The following is a 19,383-nucleotide window of genomic DNA, read 5'->3' as shown; positions in this document are numbered from 1 at the left end:
TCTCTGTCTGACTTACCTCACTCGGTATGACCATCTCTAGGTCCATCCATGTTGCTGCAGACGGCATGATTTCACTCTTTTTTATGGCTGAGTAGTATTCCATTGTGTGTGTATGCACCACATCTTCTTTCTTTATTTTTTTCTGTGTTGGGTCTTCATTGCTGTGCACGGGCGTTCTCTAGTTGCGGCGAGCAGGGGCTACTCTTCATTGTGTTTTGAGGACTTCTCATTGCAGTGGCTTCTCTTGTTGTGGAGCACGGGCTCTAGGCACAAGGGATTCAGTAGCTGCAGCACGTGGGCTCAATAGTTGTGGCTCACGGGCTCCAGAGCGCAGGCTCAGCAGTTGTGGCGCACAGGTTTCATTGCTCCTCGGCATGTGGGATCTTCCTGGACCAGGAATCGAACCTGTGTCCCCTGCATTGGCAGGCGGATTCTTAACCACTGCACCACCGGGGAAGTCCCCACATCTTCTTTATTCATTCTTTTTTTTTACATTAAGGAACTATGTTTTCAATTAATTTATTTTTTGATGGACACTTAGGTTGCTTCCATATCTTGGGGTATTGTAAACAATGCTGCCATGAACATTGGGGTGCATGTATCTTTTCAAATTAGTGTTTCCATTTTCTTCAGATACATTCCCAGGAATGGAATTGCAGGATTCTACGGTAGTTCTCTTCTTAGTTTTTGAGGGAATATTAAAAAATATTTTAAAGAACTAGTGAATAGAACAGCAAAGAAGCAGACTCACAGATCTAAAGAACAAACTAGTGGTTCCCAGTGTGGAGAGGGAAGGGGGAGGGCAAGATAATGGTGAGGGATTAAGAGGTACAAACTGGGGCTTCCCTGGTGGCGCAGTGGTTGAGAATCTGCCTGCTAATGCAGGGGACACGGGTTCAGGCCCTGGTCTGGGAGGATCCTACATGCCGCGGAGCAACTAGGCCCGTGCGCCACAAGTACTGAGCCTGCGCGTCTGGAGCCTATGCTCCACAACAGGAGAGGCCGCGACAGTGAGAGGCCCACGCACCGCGATGAAGTGGCCCCTGCTTGCCGCAACTAGAGAAAGCCCTCGCGCAGAAACGAAGACGCAACACAGCAAAAATAAATAAATAAATAAATAAACTCCTACCCCCAACATCTTCTTAAAAAAAATAGCCATTATTTTATAATAACTACAAATGGAGTATAATTTTTGAAAATTGTGAATCATTATATTGTACACTTGTAACATATAATATTGTATATCAACTATACCTCAGTTAAAAAAAAAAATGAAAAGAAAAGAAAAGAGGTGAGTGAGACAACCAAGCAGCTCCCTGCTTAAAACATGACATCAAGCAAACCCACAGGAACTATCAGGAGAGGAGAGAAAAAACTCCACCAAGCAAATCTATCAGCTGAACGAGGGTTCAGGTCTCTGGCTGTCAGGTAAGGGGGAAGTCATTTGGGGCATAAGTCTATCCCGTGTAGTCTTTGGGAAGGACTTATGCTGAAGCAATGATGGGTTGTTGATGGGATGCACAATGTAACCAGTTGTCCTGGGTTTTCTCTGGCAACCCCAGGAAGGAAGGGCCACTGAAGGGGGAGACAGAAGGGTAGGAGATGCCCTTCCTGATTCCCTTCTGCTCCCCTCTTGGGGGCATTTGCTCTGGGTTCTGGCAGGGAGGGGTCCACCCTTCTGGTTTAGGGTCTGCTGAGGGCTGGTCCACCGGGGCTGGCCCTCTTTAAGTAGATTTGTATTTGCCCCTTACCTCCAGCTTATGGTGACTTGTTCATTAAAGCCCATCTTATACACCAGGCTGTAAGTTGGGTTGGTTTGGGGATGGGGTCCCACACAGGAAGGACCACAGGGAGAACCAGGGGCAGGGTCACCCCCTCCCCTTAGGGTCCCAGAGGGTCCCACCTCCACTCCAGGTCTGTAATTTCCCCCACGGGGACTTCCACGGCGTCTGGGGGATTCTAAGCAAGGGATTATAGGGATAAATGATGATTTTGGCAATCAAATGCAGTTGTAGGGACCCCCATTGATGGGAGTCCTGAGGGCACAGAACGTCCTATGGCTGCTTTCAGCTCATTTCCATACTAACAAGGAGAGTCAGGGCTAGGCTCCAGGCTGGGGGACGTGCATGGTCACACAGGGGTCACCTCGGTGGAGACGCCCCCCCAAGAGGAGCGTAGTCTGCATCCAGGAGGTAAGGCTGCAGCATCTCCCTCCCCAGGGGCCACAGGGACCATGGGATTGGGGAGAGAGGAAATGTTTGACTTCAGGCTTTGCCGGATCTGAGGTCCGGGACATTTGTCAATATACTATATACATACATATGGTGTATGAACACACACACATGTACAAATATGTGGTGCATATGGATGTACGAATGAAAGGTATAGATATATTCATACACATATGTAAATATATACACCTGTGCAAATATATGGAATACACACATATACATGCATACAAATATATATGTATATGTACTATACAGGAATACACATCGTATTACCACTTTTAGATATGTGTATATAGATACGTACAAATATTTACGTACATATATAGGTAGTGTGTGTATACACACATATGGTGTATATGTATATATAGATATACCAGCACATGGTTTACACATATACATATACATATGTGATGCATATGTATGTATGATGTGTATATATATATGCATGCACATACGTAAATATACCATATATACATACTTACACAAATATATGGTATACCTATACAAATACATGCACATACTTATATACCTATATATGGTACATGTATACATACTATACATGTATACATGTCATGTAATAAACACACACACACACACACAGGGTCCTTGTCTTGGAGTACGCATTCCAAGACGTTATTCATTCCCCATGAGAAAGTCTGCACCAGCCCACACCTTGATTATTGCACCTAACTGTCGAGAAGGAATGCCGGGAGGACCGTCCTGCCCCCAGGAGGCCAGCTGTGGCCGCTGGTGCCCATGGCCACGCCCCCAGGAGCCACGGTGAGAAGTCAGCTCCAGGAGACCCGTGAGGCGTGAGGATGTAAATCGTTTCCACGCGTCCAGATGAACAGATGCCTATGCAGAGTCAGAGGGGCACCAGGGTCCGGACTGCGCAAGCCCACCAGGAAATCCTCCTCGATGGAGCGTGTTCCTCCCATTTTGTCACACAGTTCTTAAGGTCCATGGCGTTTCCTGGGGCACATTTCCTACCCTCGGCTGTGTATTCTCTGGACCAGGATGCCAAGGTCACCAGAGATGTGGTGAAGACACCATGCCGTGTGTGTGCTAAGGGACAGAGAGAAATCAGTCAACTCTGTGGCAGAGGTGCCACCGACTTAAGTTGTAGTCTCCTCCTACGACAATGTTCGAAATCCTGTTCAGAGTGTGAGGGACCATCTTACTGGAACGATGGCTCAGCCTGGCTCCGTCTTTTTTGCGTGAGCCTCCTGGGGAAATTAAGGGGCGATTACAAGCAATTCCCTGGACCTTGTCTGCTCCTTTCTTGGAGGGTACCCCAAAATACGCTGCACGCTTGAAACACTTGTGTCAGTGTTTTGGGATGCACTAACACCTCTTAACTCTTGGATGAGATCTGGGTAGGTTTTTCAGAGGTGCCCGCTGCAACGCCCATGATAGGATCGGAGGTAATCAACAGCACCTGTGTTTTATTACGTGCCCTCTGACGGACGGGGAGAAATGGATGCCACGTCCCTTTCATTTCTGAGCAGTGGAATCCCATTCCTTCACTCCCACGCTACTTGGATGCAAAGCAATTCCTCTTCCCGCCGTTAATTTCAGCGGGTCTCCATCCCTCTTTCCTGGCGATAACCGTGTCCATCGGGGCAATTATTCCCGTAGATGGGATCTCATCCGAGACTCTTGTACCCTAAGTACCTGTCCTCGGCCGTGATGGAAAAGTGGCTCCTCGGTGGCGCAGATATGGAAACGCGATTTGTACTAAATCATACTACTGGGAGTCGTTCTGCCCTCTAAGTGGATGCAGGCGTTTTAAAATGCACGCAGGGTTTCTGAGACCTGACTTGCCAAAGGCACTTTTCCCCATAGACCGCTGAAGCGCTGAATAAATAAACCACGTTTCCCCGGCGCGTGACCGAGCGTCTGTGTCGTCCTCCAGCGAGGGGAAGGGAATTAACACCCTTCAGAGAGGCTCACATAAGTATGCAGATGTGGGTCTGTCGTGAGCACACTCGCCCTGACAAACATTTACCCTGACACCTATTATATTTACCGACACATAGCTCTCCTTTTTCATTATAATAGAAATTTGTAGGCGACCAACGGGTTCGCTGTTGAATATTAAAGGATCAGAGCCTACGTGTGTGCCCGGTGACACTTTGCAGAGGGACTGGCTTCCGTTCTTATTTTCCCCAGATTCCCACGACACGGGGTCATTGGAGGAGAACCGACCTGCTCCCCTTTACGTATTAGGGTCCTAGAATGAGGCCACTGGGGGTTTGTAGGAGGCGGGTAGAGCTTCACTTTTGAGAGGTGGACTTTTTTTCCCCTCACTCCTTTTTATTTAAATTAAAACAGTTTAAAGCTGAAAATAGAAATGCTTTAAAACAGGCAGGAGGTCTTGCAATGAAGCGCTGCAGACTTCTCTCCCATATTTCTCCAAGTTTTCTTCACCCTCATAGATGGTTTTCATTCTTCTGGGGATTTCTCTATTGTCAGAGAGTGTCTTTATAACCATGACTCAAAATGTTACGCTTGGACACTGTCGATTTTCTTTTTCTCACTTATCACCCTGTTGTCTTTTCTCACATCATTTTCTCCAAAATTTGCATCAGTATTGTGATATGGTGATAGAATAAAAAATATATATTTGGTCTTCATTCCTGGTCGCTGGCATAGACCTCCTAAAATGCTTGAAATATCCTTAATGATAGGAGTAAGAACATCTTATAGGGCTTCCCTGGTGGCGCAGTGGTTGAGAGTCCGCCTGGCGACGCAGGGGATGCGGGTTCGTGCCCCGGTCCAGGAAGATCCCACATGCCGTGGAGCGGCTGGGCCCGTGAGCCATGGCCGCTGAGCCTGCACGTCCGGAGCCTGTGCTCCGCAATGGGAGAGGCCACAACAGTGGGAGGCCCGCATACCACCAAAAAAAAAAAAAAAAAAGAACATCTTCTAATCTGTTGTTGTTCACAAGTTCTTCTCCTCCATACCTGAGTTTATGCTAATGAGGTGACACCTGGAGGATGAGGCTAGTTATCGGCAGAACGAACCGTGTGTTTAGACAGTTGGAACTTTCAGCCCAACCCCTGGCCTATGAGGAAGGCCAGGGGACTCCTGATCGAATTAATCACCAATGGCCAATGGTCTTATCAAAAGCAAGAAGTGGGCTGTGTCTGGACACTGAGCGAGCCTGAAAGTGGATTCTTCCCCACATCCTTCAAGAAGAGACCCACCTGGTTGTCACCTTGACTTTGACCTCATAGGGTCCTATACAGAGAAGCCAACTGAGTCAACTTGGACTTCTGACCCAAAGAAACTATAACATGATGAATATGTGTTGTTTTCTACCCTAAGTTTCAGGTAATTTGTGCTTTGGCAGCAATGGAAAAAGAATGTGAAGGATAAGCTTTAAAAGCACAGGACAATTTGGCAGCAACAGGACAAGACATGGGGAAGATGAAGGTGAGAGGTGAGTCCTCCACACTGGATGCTCAGACCCTAAGGGATTTTGTCTCTCTGTTCTGTTCTCTGTCTCCCAGGAGACATGTGCTGCATGCATCACACATGTGGTCCTTTGGATGAAAGGCAGTGTTATTACCAAAGGAAGGAAGACACACAAGAAGACCAAATTGGTTACTTTGCTGTTTGGGGATGTGTGCATCTTGAGTGCAAATGGCCCCGATTCCAGGTAGAGACCTGGGCGGGGTGTGAGGGGGTGGGGGTGGGGTCTCATCATACATAATACACCAGGGCACGGTCTACAGAGGCTGTGGTAAGAATCAGTGTAAAGGCTCCCCAGAGTGTTAAACACAGTTACCATGTGACCCAGCAACTCCACTCCCAGGTGTATACCTACCTAGGAGGATTGAAAACAGGTTGCTGAACAAGAAACTTGCACAGGTGTATCCACAGAGCATCATTCACTGTGAGGGTTAATTTTAATTGTATGTGTCACTTCACAGGGCCACAGGGAGGAGGGGGCAGGTATTAGGCTGAAGATTACCTCTGGGTGTGTCTGTGACGGTGTTTCTGGAAGAAATTCGCATTTGCATGGGTGGACTGAATAAAGCAGATTGTCCTCCCCAGGACTGGGTGGGCCTCATCTAATCATTTGAAGGTCTGAATAGAAGACAAAGGAAAAGAAAGGGAGAATTCATTCTCTCGCCTTCCCTCCCTCTCTCTCTCTCTCTCCCTCTCCCTCTCTCTCGATCTATCTATATATCTATCTCTCTGCCTGATTGATAAGCTAGGCCATTGGTCTTCTGCCTTCAGACTTGGATTGGAACTTATACCACCAGCTCTTCTGGTCTTCAGCTGGTAGACGGCAGATCACGAAATGTCTCAGCTTCCACAATTGCAGGGAACAATTCCCGTAATAAATCTCTTTATTTTTGTGTGGAGGGGTATATAAAGAGATTTATTATATATAATAATGTTTTATGTATATCTCTCTAAACTAAATCTTATTATATGGTTCAACCTTGAACAGCACAGTTGAAACTGTGTGGGTCCACTTATATGCAAACATTTTCCAGTACTAAATACTACAAGCCACACTTGCCGAGGTTGGTTGCATCCTTTCATGCAGAGGCAGAGGTATGACTCTAAGTTACAGGTGGATCAACCCCCGTGTTGTTCAAGAGTCAACTGTATTATATTACACATACATATATAAAATCACCTGTCAGTTCTGTTTTTCTGGAGAACCCTGACTAATATATTCACAGTACCCAAAATGTGGAAACAACCCAAGTGTCCATGGGTGCACGGATGGATGGACAGATGGATGGATATACAGAATGGAGTCCATCCACACAGTGGAATATGACTCAGCCATGAGAAAGAGTGAAGCTCTGACACAGGCTACCACATGGATGGACCTTGAACACAGGATGCTCAGTGATAGGAGCCAGACGCAGAAGGACACACAGTGCGTGATTCCATTGATAGAAAACGTCCAGAACAGGAAAATCCACAGCGACAGAAAGTGGCTTCCTGGTGCCAGGGGCTGGGGGAGGGGGATGGGGGGTGACTGCTCATGGGGGTGGGGTCTCCTTTTGGGGGTGTGAGAATGTTCTGGAACCAGACAGAGGTGGTGGATACACAACATTGTGAATGTGCTAAATGTCCCCTGAGTTGTGCACTTTAAAAGTGTGTGCTAGGTACATTTCGCCTCAATAAAAATTAAAAACAGTGAGAATCCGTGTGAACACAGAGACCAGGATAAAGGAAATCTAAGACTAAACACTCCCTCCTCCTCTCCCAGGGAAGCGGGGCATCCTTCCCGCCCAGAACAGGAGCATCCCTATCATTGCTGTTTCCTAGGCAAAGACAAGGGGTAATCGAGCAAGGGGCCCTCACCAAGCAACTTTGCTTTGATGAAATGCCTTGAAAGTAGACACCTCTCCCCTTCCACATTCGTGTGGCTGCAAATTGTCAGTTCTTTTTCGGGTGAGTTGAGGAACATCTTGTGCTGAGAATCAGCTTCAGACTGAGACTCACAAAAGCCATGTGAGACCAAAGATTCCACAACCCAGCCTCACGGGGCCCCTTATCTGTCCTGGGGCAACTCCGTCTTGGGCCCTCAGAGGTTGTAGATTTTTCCTGGGAGCCAAGATGGAAGGGGAGGTTTCGGATGGGAGGTTTCCAGCTCTTTTGTCAAAGGGGCGTTTCAGACAGGGTTTCATATGAATGAAAGGAAGGCTTTCAAAGGTTTTCTCTCTCTGAGAGAGAGAGAGAGAGAGAGCAGAGAGAGCTTTGCAATGAGCACGACGTCCAGTGGGCTTTGAAAGACTTCCTCAGCGGTTGGGCTTGTGGAAGGGAGGCATCAGGTCAGACGGGGCATTTTTGGAGAGCAGAGATCAAATGCGGGGGCAGGTGAAGGTCTCGGCTGCGAGGATGGAATCTCGGGGGGGCGGGTAAGAAAAGAAATCAACCCGCACCCTCCCGGTTTGATGGCTAGGGGCACCTTGGAAGGCAGAGCTGCACGGTAGGTAGTAAAGGTGCAGAAACTTCGGGGAAAGGGAGCGTCAGACAAGCTTTTCCTCTTGGGGGATGTAAGGTCGATGCTACCGAACCAGCGAATGGGAGTGTTCTTTAACACGAGCTCTGCGTTTAGGGGTCTTCCATCTGCTTTCTCACTAGAAGGCAGCCTCAGAAGAGTGTGCGTATTTTTTATCACCCAACCAGACCTCTCGGGTTCCTAAGGATTCTGAGAAATGGGGCTTATTCCTGTGGAACGCTCGTGTGGTAGTAATTGCTGGACATGGAGCCCTATTGGACGTTAGTTATTGGCCCAAAAGCATCCCGGAGAGAATGGAATGATCCGGGTCTTTCTGGAAGCTGCAATCAGCTTTCTTCTTCTACTAGGTGGTACCCAAGGGAAAAAACAACGATCACTTGTGTGAGTATATCGTGCAAGCATTCCACTGAGCAAATGAGTAACTGAACTCCGGTTTCGTTTAAGGGTATGCATCCCGCTGGCCTGTGGTTATTGCTGGGGCGTTTTGGGTTCATGCAGAGGTAGGCTGTGTGATCTCATGTTAACAGCGTGGCCGCAGGTTACAGCAGGGGCAATGCTGGTTCATGACTCACTTTTGCCTTTTGCCCTGAACTTCTTCCCCATCAACACGGAAGAGATTGGCTCTAGACCAAGCCCTAATGCCTGAACAGAGACCACCCCCCCCACCCACAAGGGAGCCACATGGACAGCTCTGGATTGGTCAGGGAAGTTCTTGTGGGAGGGACAAACGACAGGTACTGCCCCCTCAACACTCATTGCTGTGGTTCATCGGCTCACTCAACAAACCCCTGTTGAATGCCTGCCAAGAACGTCTTTAAAAGAGAGCAAATGGGTTAGTAACCAAAGAAAAACTGGCATAGTCTCTTGACCTTTCTCCTAGCCATAAAGCTGGACCACTCAACTTAAGTCCTCAGTGGTATACCTCACCACACAAATAAATATCAAGTGAATTAGGATGGCCACTACAAACAAGCAGAAAATAGTAAGTGTTGGGGAGGATATGGAGAAACCGGGATCCTTGTGCACTGCTGGTGGGTTGTAAAATATTGCAGCCACTGAGGAAAATAGCATAGAGTTTCCTCAAAAAAGAAAATTAAACTTCGATCTATGACAGGATCCAGCAATGCCAACTCTGGGTATATATCCAGAAGAATTGAAAGCAGGGTCTTGAAAAGATATTTGGGCAACCATGTTCAGGGCAGCATTATTCCCAATAGCCAAGAGTTAGAAGCAACCCAAGTGTCCATGAATGGATGATGGATAAACAGAATATGGAATATTATTCAGCCTTAAAAAGGAAGGAAATTGTGACACAGGCTGTATTGTGTGTGAACCTTGAGGACATGGTGCTGAGTGAAATAAGAAAATTACAAAAAGACAAATACTGTGTGATTCCACTCATATGAGGTCCCTAGAGGAGTCAAGTCCATAGAGACAGAAAGTAGATGGTGGGTCCAGGGGCTGGGGGAGGGGGAAGGGGAGTGAGTGTTTCATGGGGACAGAGTCTCAGTTTGGGAAGATGAACAAGTCCTGGAGATGGACAGTGGGGATGGTTGCACACAGTGTGAATGTGCTTCATGCCACTGAGCTGTGCACTTAAAAATGGTTAAAATGGTAAATTTTATGAGGTTTTTTTTTTTTTACCACAATTAAAGTTTTTTAAATGTCAAATGCAAGTCAAAGAGTGTGGGGAGATTGTCACCCCTGGCCACACCTGTGCACGGCTTGGACCAGCCCACTTCACGCTGAACCATCTCGCACTAAACCCACTTGTCTTTATTCCCCCTCTTCCTCCAAGTTACTCATTTGGGGTCATCTGGAAATGCACATTTTCCTCTCTATGAGAAACTGGTACTTGGGCTCCCCTGTCTCAGGCATTCTTTTTCTGTAGTGCAATAAAATGCTTGAGAACTTTATTCCCAATATTTTTACAAGCATCATTGGGATTTTATGAGAGACCCACATCCTTCCTGACACAACGCTCCCAGAAGTGTCTTTCTGTTACAGAAATGCATCCTTGGCTTTGATTTTTTTTTCATGTTAATTTATTTGATATTCAAAAGTGCTCCTACGACTCAGGGTTCTTTCCAGTTTAATCTGAATGTTTCCTCAAGGCGTCATGGGAGACCCAGGGTTGTTCCAGGGGCACCAGGAATGCATGAAAGCCACAGCAACACATGGGTAGCATGGGAAGGGAAATGGGTTGTCTGTTGCCAAGCCCTTCAGATACACAAACCTCAGAGGAGCTGAGAAGTGGTGATGGGCATCTTGGTAAGAAAGCCCTTTGGGGAGCATGAAAGATTATTTTGAGCCAAAGAATGTCTGTGGACCTGTGTTCTCCAGTGAGAAGGTAGAGCTTTTAGGAGGGGACCATGAGACGACCCACAGGACTGGGAACTGTAGGTTGGGATGTATAAGGTTGTGACTCATAATTTAAGCTCCATAGGGCTAGGACCCATAGCGTGGAGATCTACACAGCTGGAATTCTAGGGCTGGAATCTTGAATTCATAGGAATGAAATTCCCAGGGCTTGGGCCCATAGGATTGAGATCCAATGAGAGTTGGAATCAATAGGGTTGGGATATATAGGGGTGGGACCCATCGTGTTGGGGTCCATAGGGTCCATCATGTTGGGGTCCATAGGGTTGAGATGCACAGGGTTTGATTCATGAAGCTAGGATCCATAGGTTCAGGATCTATAAGGCTGGAATCATTAGGGTTGCAACCCATACTGTTGGGGCCCATGGTACTGGGATCCATAAAGGTGGATCCAAAGAGTTGGATGATTCTGTCAACACAATTTGGAAGCGTTTTTCAAGAGCTTCCTCCTGAAGAAAGTGACTGACCTCTTTCCTGAGTTCGACTTTATACGTTCTCCCCACACATGGCACATCCGTGTAGGACACCCTTCTTAATCACCAGTAACCTCATTGGTGACTATTTTTTAATACTGAAGGGAAGCAATTGTTGATTTCCTATTGCAATTATTTCATTAAATTAGGTAACTGTTGTGTAACAAGACCCTACAGGAATAGGACAAGGGACTGATAAGGTTTTTTGTTTGTTTGTTTGTTTTGTTTTTGTTTTGTTTTTTGTTTTTGTTTTTGTTCTGGCTACACCTTGTGGCTTGTGGAATCTGAGTTCCCTGACCAGGGGTTGAACCCGGGCCCTGGCAGTGAAAGCACTGACTCCTAACCACTGGACTGCAGGGGAATTTGTCTTTCTTTTTGTCTTCATATTGAAAGGATATCTCTAGTCACTCATCCAACAAATATTTATTCATTAGATGACCATCTGTGGATTTAATGCCTTGGATATGGATGGATGGATGGATGGACGGATGGATGGATGGATGGATGGAAGGATGGATGGATGATAAATGGATGGATGGATAATGGATGAAAGGGTACTGTGTGGTGGATGGATGGATGGATAAGTGGGTGGATGGATGGATAAGTGGATAGATGGATGGGCAGATGGGTGGATGAGTGTGTAGGTAGATGGGTGAATAGATGAGTCTATTCCTTGCCTTCTCCAGCTACGAGAAGCTGCCCACATTTCTTGGCCTGTGGCCCCTTCCTCCAGCTTCAAAGCAAGCAGCATAACATCTTTCTCCAACTCCAACCTCTGCTTCTCTCATCACCTCTTTTCTGACTGATTCTCTTCTCTTCTCTTCTAAGGACTCTTGTGATTGCATCTAGGTTTCATCCAGATGATCCAGGGCCATCTCCCCATCTCAAGATCTTTAAATTCATCCCATCTACAAAGTCCCTTTTGCCACGTAAGGTAACATATGACAAGTTCTGAGGATTAGGATCTGTGGACACCTTTGGGGGCAGTTATTATACTTTCCACAGGGAAAGTTCTTTTAATACAAATTTCTAAATGTAACATCCAAGGGGGTGGGGTGATTAGAGAGAACAATGGAGAAATCCCGGCCATAGCCAACTGGGCTCTATCTCAGTGATATGGACTGGATGATTGCGTTCCCCAAAATCCATATGTGGAAGCCCTAAACCCTAATGGTATTAGGAGATGGGCCTTTGGGAGGTGAGTAGGATTAGATGAGGTCATGAAGGTTGGGCCATCATGATGGGATTAATGTCCTTATAAGAGGAGGAAGAGACACCAGACTCTTTCTCCACCATGTGAGGGCATAGTGAGAAGGTGACCATCTAAAAGCCAGGAAGAGAGCCTGGCCAGGAAGTAAATCTGCCCACGCCATGATCTCAGACTCCCTGTCTCCAGAATTGTGAGAAATGAATGTCTGTTGTTTAAGCTCCCCAGTTAATGGCATTTGGTTCATGGCAGCCCCAATGGACTAAGAGACTCTGTTAGTGAAAGAAAATTAGGTGACAGGAATTCCCTGGCAATCCAGTGGTTAAGACTCCATGCTTCCAATGCAAGGGGCACAGGTTCGACCCCTGGTTGGGGAGCTAAGATCTCACATGTCACACAGTGCAGCCAAGAAAATTTTTTTTAAAAGTTAGGTGACATTCCTCCCAGTGTGGTGCCTGGCATGAAGGTGGGATTGCACCAATTCCATCCCCAATATTATCAGTCTTGACCTTTTTCTGTGTCTGGAGGAAAATTGCCTAAATGCTTTCACATTATGGAAGGCAGACAGGAAGGGTGTGGGTCACAGGACAGCATCAGTTTCCTCAGAGCCTTCTGTTCATTGATTAGGGCATCCATTCATTCATTGACTTCAGGCTTTCCTTGATTAGGACGATTAACCGTCACCACTGGGAACATCGACCGTTGCTTCAATAACACTCCCTCTAAACCTTCCAGATGATTGCTTTGGGTGGCATCGCTTGGTTTTCTCGTCGATGAGTTTCCTCTTCGCTGTGGGTTTCCATGAAAGCAGAAGACTTAACGTGGCAATTACATGGACCAGCAGGCGATGAGGCCAAGAAGGTGTCCCTGGAGGAATTGGGGGGAGCGAGGGGGGCTCCCGTGTCTGTCAGGGGCTGATGAAGACAGCTTCTCCCCTGCCATTCTGGGTTAACGAGGCAGAAAGCATGGCGTGACAACAGCGTGCTCCCCGACAGGAGGCCAGAGATTTCCTGTCTCTGAAAAGTCAAGACAAAATAAATTGACCTCCGCATTGAAACGTTTCCAGTTGGTGCTCAGCCCACATTTTCAACCAGAAGCATTTTTTTTTTTCCAAGATGCCAGAGCCACAGAAGATAAGGGCTTCCACAGAAATCCACACACCTGGCTCCTCTTTACCAAAGTTGTTGTCATGTCGTGCGCAAAAGATCGAGGACGCCGCAGAAGGGGTCTCAGGCAGGCGGACACGGGGCCACCTCCCTGTCTGGGGTGGGGACTGACACCTCTGTCGTCAGCATGGATGCTGGCTCTGCTGGGCTGGGGACGGGGCGGGGGTCTCCTCAGATTCCGATGCCTTTCCCCCAACATGCCCAGGGAGATGGAGGCAGGAGACCTCTCACGTGCAGGTGGAGTGTGTCCACGGTGGCACCAGGCAAAGGAGGCTCCGAGGAGAGGTTTACTGACATCATTTTGTTACCCCCTCGGAGACTCAGGGTGCACGTGGCTTCCGAGCAGACCTGACGTGCGTAAATGCCAGCTTGTCAGCCTCATCAGGCGCCAGCAACTGGAGTCGAAGACGCTTTTTTGAATGCTACCCCAGAGTCAATTAAAATACAGGAGGCTGACATCTGCAGAATGTGGGATGATCAAAGGGGAAAATGCCCACACAGATTCTGACATAAAAACAGTGTGTTTGGCGGCAGACTGACACAGTGTAACAGGTCAGATAATTATGAGAAAATCTATGATATATCTGTTGCAATTGCTTCTCGTGTTTCCATTATCAGAGCCATCAAACACACCAGCGGGCTCACTTCTGCTGGATCCGAAAGCTGGTGACACCCTCGCGATGCTGATACAGATGGCATCTCCTGAGCGACTGAATTAATTTGACAGTAAATAGATGATCGCAGTTACCAGCTTGTTTAAATATATATTTTTTAATTGCAGCAGGACGGGGGTGTTTTGCACTTCTGGGAATAGCTAGGAAAGCATCGGGGGTGTTAGCAATGCGCGCCCTCGTCTCCCTCCGCGGCCTGCACCGTGCACGCACACACGCCCGCCCACGCATCATCGTTGCACGTGCACACTGACAGGCTACTGTTGTTCTATCATTTGCATGGTAATTACTCCACAGGCGCGCATTTTTTTTCCCTCTCTTCCTCCAACCCCAAAACCCCAAGCTGAACACGTGCGTTAATTACGATGATTAAGGAATCCTCCCGACTTTGGCCTTGATGTGTTGATTAAATTAATGAAGGATGTGACAGATGAGTCCTCGTGCTTAAGGTACAGCTGGGAGAAAGCCATGGGTGTGTTTCAGATGGCTGGGCATTTTCTGCCAGGCTCACATCGTAATTGGCTTAATGGATTTTCCGTTATGCACCCTGGCTCTTCCCCCTTCCCCAACCTCCAGCTCTCGAAAGCAAACTAATTACAGCTTTTTACATTAAATCCTAATAGATTTCAATTTATCTCCTCTAAATCATCACAATAATTACAGTAATAAATTAGGCACGCGGATGCCGTTCATCAAAACAGTTTGGGTTTGTCGTCATAGCAGCACGTTACAACGCATGCTGACTAAATGTGTGATAATTACTGGGGGGATGTGTTTGGTGGGGATGCACCTGTGTGTGTTTGTGTGTCAGTTGTGTGTGTTTAAGTGAGTCTGTGATGCGTTCTGAAAATCTGCAACTGCTTCCCACACAGAAGCGGGTTCACATCAAAGGTAGGAATATTTAGAAATAATGATTTTGTACAGTCCCAAGTCTCCTTTTTTTTTTTTTTTTTGTTCCTGCCTTTTCCCCAAATACGTCTTGCCCACACAAATATGCATCACAAATGTCCTCTTTGCTGAGTGAAGGAAGCATCATCGCATTCCATTTATATTACCAGCACCTCTATTTCATTTTAATGGCCTCCCATTATTCTAGCAGAGGAGGAACGTGGTTGCCGTCAGCTCCCTTTAATCAAGACAGCTGTCCCCCCAACTCCCGGATCCCGAGGCCCCACGGATATCGAGGCCAGGACATACTTCAGTGGCCTGGACAGGCATCCCGGCTTTATTTGTCACTCCATGCCGAAGCAGAGTGTCATGTGTGGGCTGCCTATGAAGTTCATGGCCGATTCTGATATAAACTGTAACAGGAGAGATGGTCCCAGAGTTTCAGAGGTTTAGACAGGAGAGGTTTTTTTTTTTTTTGAAAGGTAACTAGACCAAACTCTCAGACGTGCTTTCCACACTCTGGAGGTGATGGCTCACAGGCAGTCACAGCACTTCAAAGCTTATCTGTGCAAAAAATAGCAGAAAATTGAAATACAATGCAATGCTCGGGTATGATTTAAATCCAGCTTCTTTCCAAGTGCACGAGTGTCCATCTTCCTTAGGTCCTTAGAATGGCAGCACGTCCTTTGAAATCATATTTTTTTTAATTTCTTTTTTCTTCTGCTTCTTGGGCTTATAAGAATTTCAAATCGATTACTTTTATGAAGCTGCACGCAGCTATGGACAGCAATGATCGTAACTGCCCTTGTTCTTTAAGAAAATTTTCCTTAAAATGCAAACAATCCACATTTACTCTCAATATTTAGTGACAAGGTACACAAATTGTTTCTGTAAAAGGTAAGACAGTAAATATTTTAGGATTTCTGGACCCTACTACCAAACTCTGCCATTTTAGCACAAAAGCCACCACAGACAGTACATAAAGGAATGAACACACCTGTGTTTCAATAAAACTTTATTAACAAAAACAAGTAGGGGGCCGGATCTGGCCCTCGGACCCTAGTTTGCTGATTTTAATGACTCAAATGGCTTGAACACAGTAATTAATCTTCCTGCCGATTTGGGGGGACATTCGGTTGCTTCAAATTCCATCCCAAATTTATTTTTAGAGGTCCCCAGATCAGCTAAGATGGGATGCAGGGCTCCTGTTTGTTTATTCAGTGATGAACAAGCACTGTAATGAATACTCAGGTGTGATCTAACCCAGACATTCTTCCTCAGCATCCTTCTCAACCCAGCAGACCCAGGAAGGTTCTGTCCAAGGATCGGAATGAGATGCAAGACACAACTTCCCTGCTGTCTTGACTTGGACTGAACCTTGAAGATTTCACTCCCACATCTGCCAATATTTATTTTTCTTTCTGGAAGGATATTATGTGAACCACGAACCACTCTTTGAAATGCATGTCCCCTCTAAACGTCGCAAACACAGAGACGCTTTCAACCAGCCCTACATCGGCGGCCCGTGGTTCCGCCCACTGTGTGTCTTTAATCCTGGAATGTGGTGTCATGACTTCACGCACATCACCTGGAGATCTTTACCAGAAATGCCTCATTCTGAGACTATAAATGAGGACGGTTAGCGGGTCTCTGATTTCAGATGCTGCTTTGTGGCTTTATCAATGAATAAGAAATTTGAGGGGTGGATGTGTGTGATTTGGTGACATGGGGCTTGTAGAGGGGGAAAGCCCACCAAGAAAAAAATATGTTTTCTTGACAAGAGAGTTTGTAGTTGTGTGTAGATGAGGACAGAGACGTAGCAGAGAGAGAAACAGAGACCGAGAGAGAGACTGCAGCCAGGACGGCGCCACTTAACCCCCAGGAGCTGAGTACAGGGTATGGAACAAAGGAAATTCTGTGTGCAGAGTGCCTGGCAAACAGTAAGTGATAACTAGATGCATGTGTGAACATTAGGAACTGACAGATCTGCGACACCCTGTCAAGAACGCACAGAACCTTCTCGTAAGGAAACGTGAGGGCAGCGCACATCTGTCCCTTGTCTTTGGCAAAGGAAGGCACAAAACGGTTCAAACACACAGGACGTGCAACTAAAGTCCCCTTTGCTCAGAGATTCTATGCTCTATGTCCTAAAACACTCTGTGGACTCTCTTTCCGATGCCCAGAAATGCTGTAACTGTTGTCGTGCATGGTTGTCAGGCCCTGCACTTGTAAAGACGTGTCCCCAGAATGGCAGGCCCCTTCCTCCCGGAAGCCCTCTTGGCTTTGGCAGGGGACAATCAACTTTGCTTCCCGGGCTATACTGGTGCAGGTTCCTCCTCTCCGTAGTGTGGGGACGGGAATGAGCCCTTCCTCCTCTGACCTTCTTTCCCCTCCCCCTCTCTCCTTCCTCCTCCCCCACTCCTTTCCCCTCCCCCACTCCTTCCCCCTCCCCCCTTCCTCCCCCTCCTCCACACACACATCCATAAGACCACAGTCAAAAATAGGTGGTGGGGGCTTCCCTGGTGGCGCAGTGGTTGAGAGTCCTCCTGCAGATGCAGGGGACACAGGTTCATGCCCCAGTCCGGGAAGATCCCACATGCCGCGGAGCTGCTGGGCCCGTGAGCCATGGCCGCTGAGCCTGCGCGTCCGGAGCCTGTGCTCCGCAACGGGAGAGGCCACAACAGTGAGAGGCCCGCGTACCGCAAAAAATATATATATATAGGTGGTGGGGCGCTGGAGAAATAAGAGACATGCTGGTGTGCTAGTGACTCGCAGTCTGGGGCTGATGTATTCTGATTGGTTGATGGATGGATTGATTGATTCCATCTGTCATCCTCAGTCTCAGGAAGGCCGAACTGCAGGTCACTCCAACGTGAAAAGAGGAACTGAGTGGGTGTCTTCACGGCCTCTCCTTTTATGAAGGGAGGCCTGGAGGCATAAGAAAGTCCCCAACACCCCAAGTTGAGAGGGGAGCCTTTGGTGGACACCCCACCAGGCCCAGAGTCTAGACAGCCAACACACTTCTTTGCACAGAGACAATGCTGGCAGCCATCAGGATGCAAGGCTCAGGTGCCCCCTGGGAGGAAAATTGGGGCTGGTCTGAGGTTAAGGGGTTCCCTCTTCTCTGTAACGAGGGCATCCGTGCTCTCTGGACATTGTGCAGCCTCCAACGTCTGGGGTGACGTGGACAAGTAGCCCACCACTGTCAGGTGAGTGGTACAGCGGCCTTTGGGAGTTCCCTGTGGCCCCCATAACAGATTAGCACAAACCGGGCAGCTTTCAACAAAAGGCATCCATCTTCCCCCAGAGCTGGGGACCAGACATCTCAGGTCAAGGTGTCCCAGGGCCATGCTCCCTCCAGAGGCTCCAGGGGAGGGTCCTTCTTGCCTCTTCCAGCTTCTGGGGGCTCCAGGCATCCCTGGGCTCGTGGCTGCACCCCTCCCATCTCTGCCTGTGTCTTCAGGTGGCTTCTCCTGTGTGTCTGTGTCTCTCCCCTTCTGTGTCTTATAAGGACCCTGTCATTGGATGTAGGGCCACCCTCATCCAGGAGGACCTCATCTCAGACCCTTCACTTCATCACATCTGCAAAGACCTCATTTCCATATAAATTCCCATTCACAAGTATTGGGACCTGAACATCACTTTTGGGGGCCCCATTGAAGGCATGCAGTAGAAAGAGGGAAGAACAAAAAGGTAAGCAAAGAGGACAGGTGTAGAAATATTAAGAGTCATTATCTCTGATGAGTCAGAATAAAACGACTCCTTTGGTTTACTGTCCCCTTAAGTCAATTTTCTAAATATTCCCAAGGAGCAAAAGAGAGAGGTGGGGAGAGGTGTGTATCGCATTTTCTATGTATATATGCATACACACCCACACATATAGAGACATATATATACGCACACGAAATACCATACAGATGACATACATATGTACACAAAATACTATATGTAGAGTATATGTACTATATATATTAGTATATTGTGCATATATGTACATATATGTGTGTAACATATTTATTTGTGTCTACATAAATATATTTTTTAATAAGCATATATATATATATACCATATATATTCTCTGTGTGTGTATGGAATGGGAGAGAGTGTGGCACACCTGCTATACATGCATACATATTTGTCTGTGTGTGTCTAGACAGTGCTTCGGACGTCGTATATATATGGATACGTGGAGAATACGTATTTGTATGTGCATGTTTATAGACAAAGAAAGGGAGATATGCATACATGGGTTATATGTAGAGGGTGTTATATATGGACACATGTCACATGTATATGTTGCACATATGTAACATGTTTATTGTGTAAGAGTTATATACATCTACAGTATATGCATATCTGTGTAAAAGATT

The sequence above is a fragment of the Monodon monoceros genome, unplaced genomic scaffold (genome assembly GCF_005190385.1).
Source record: "Monodon monoceros isolate NGI ecotype Baffin Bay Population unplaced genomic scaffold, NGI_Narwhal_1 Super_Scaffold_22, whole genome shotgun sequence".
Taxonomy (NCBI): Eukaryota; Metazoa; Chordata; class Mammalia; order Artiodactyla; family Monodontidae; genus Monodon; species Monodon monoceros.
The sequence above is the reverse complement of the archived record's forward strand: the minus strand, read 5'-3'. Positions refer to the sequence as shown.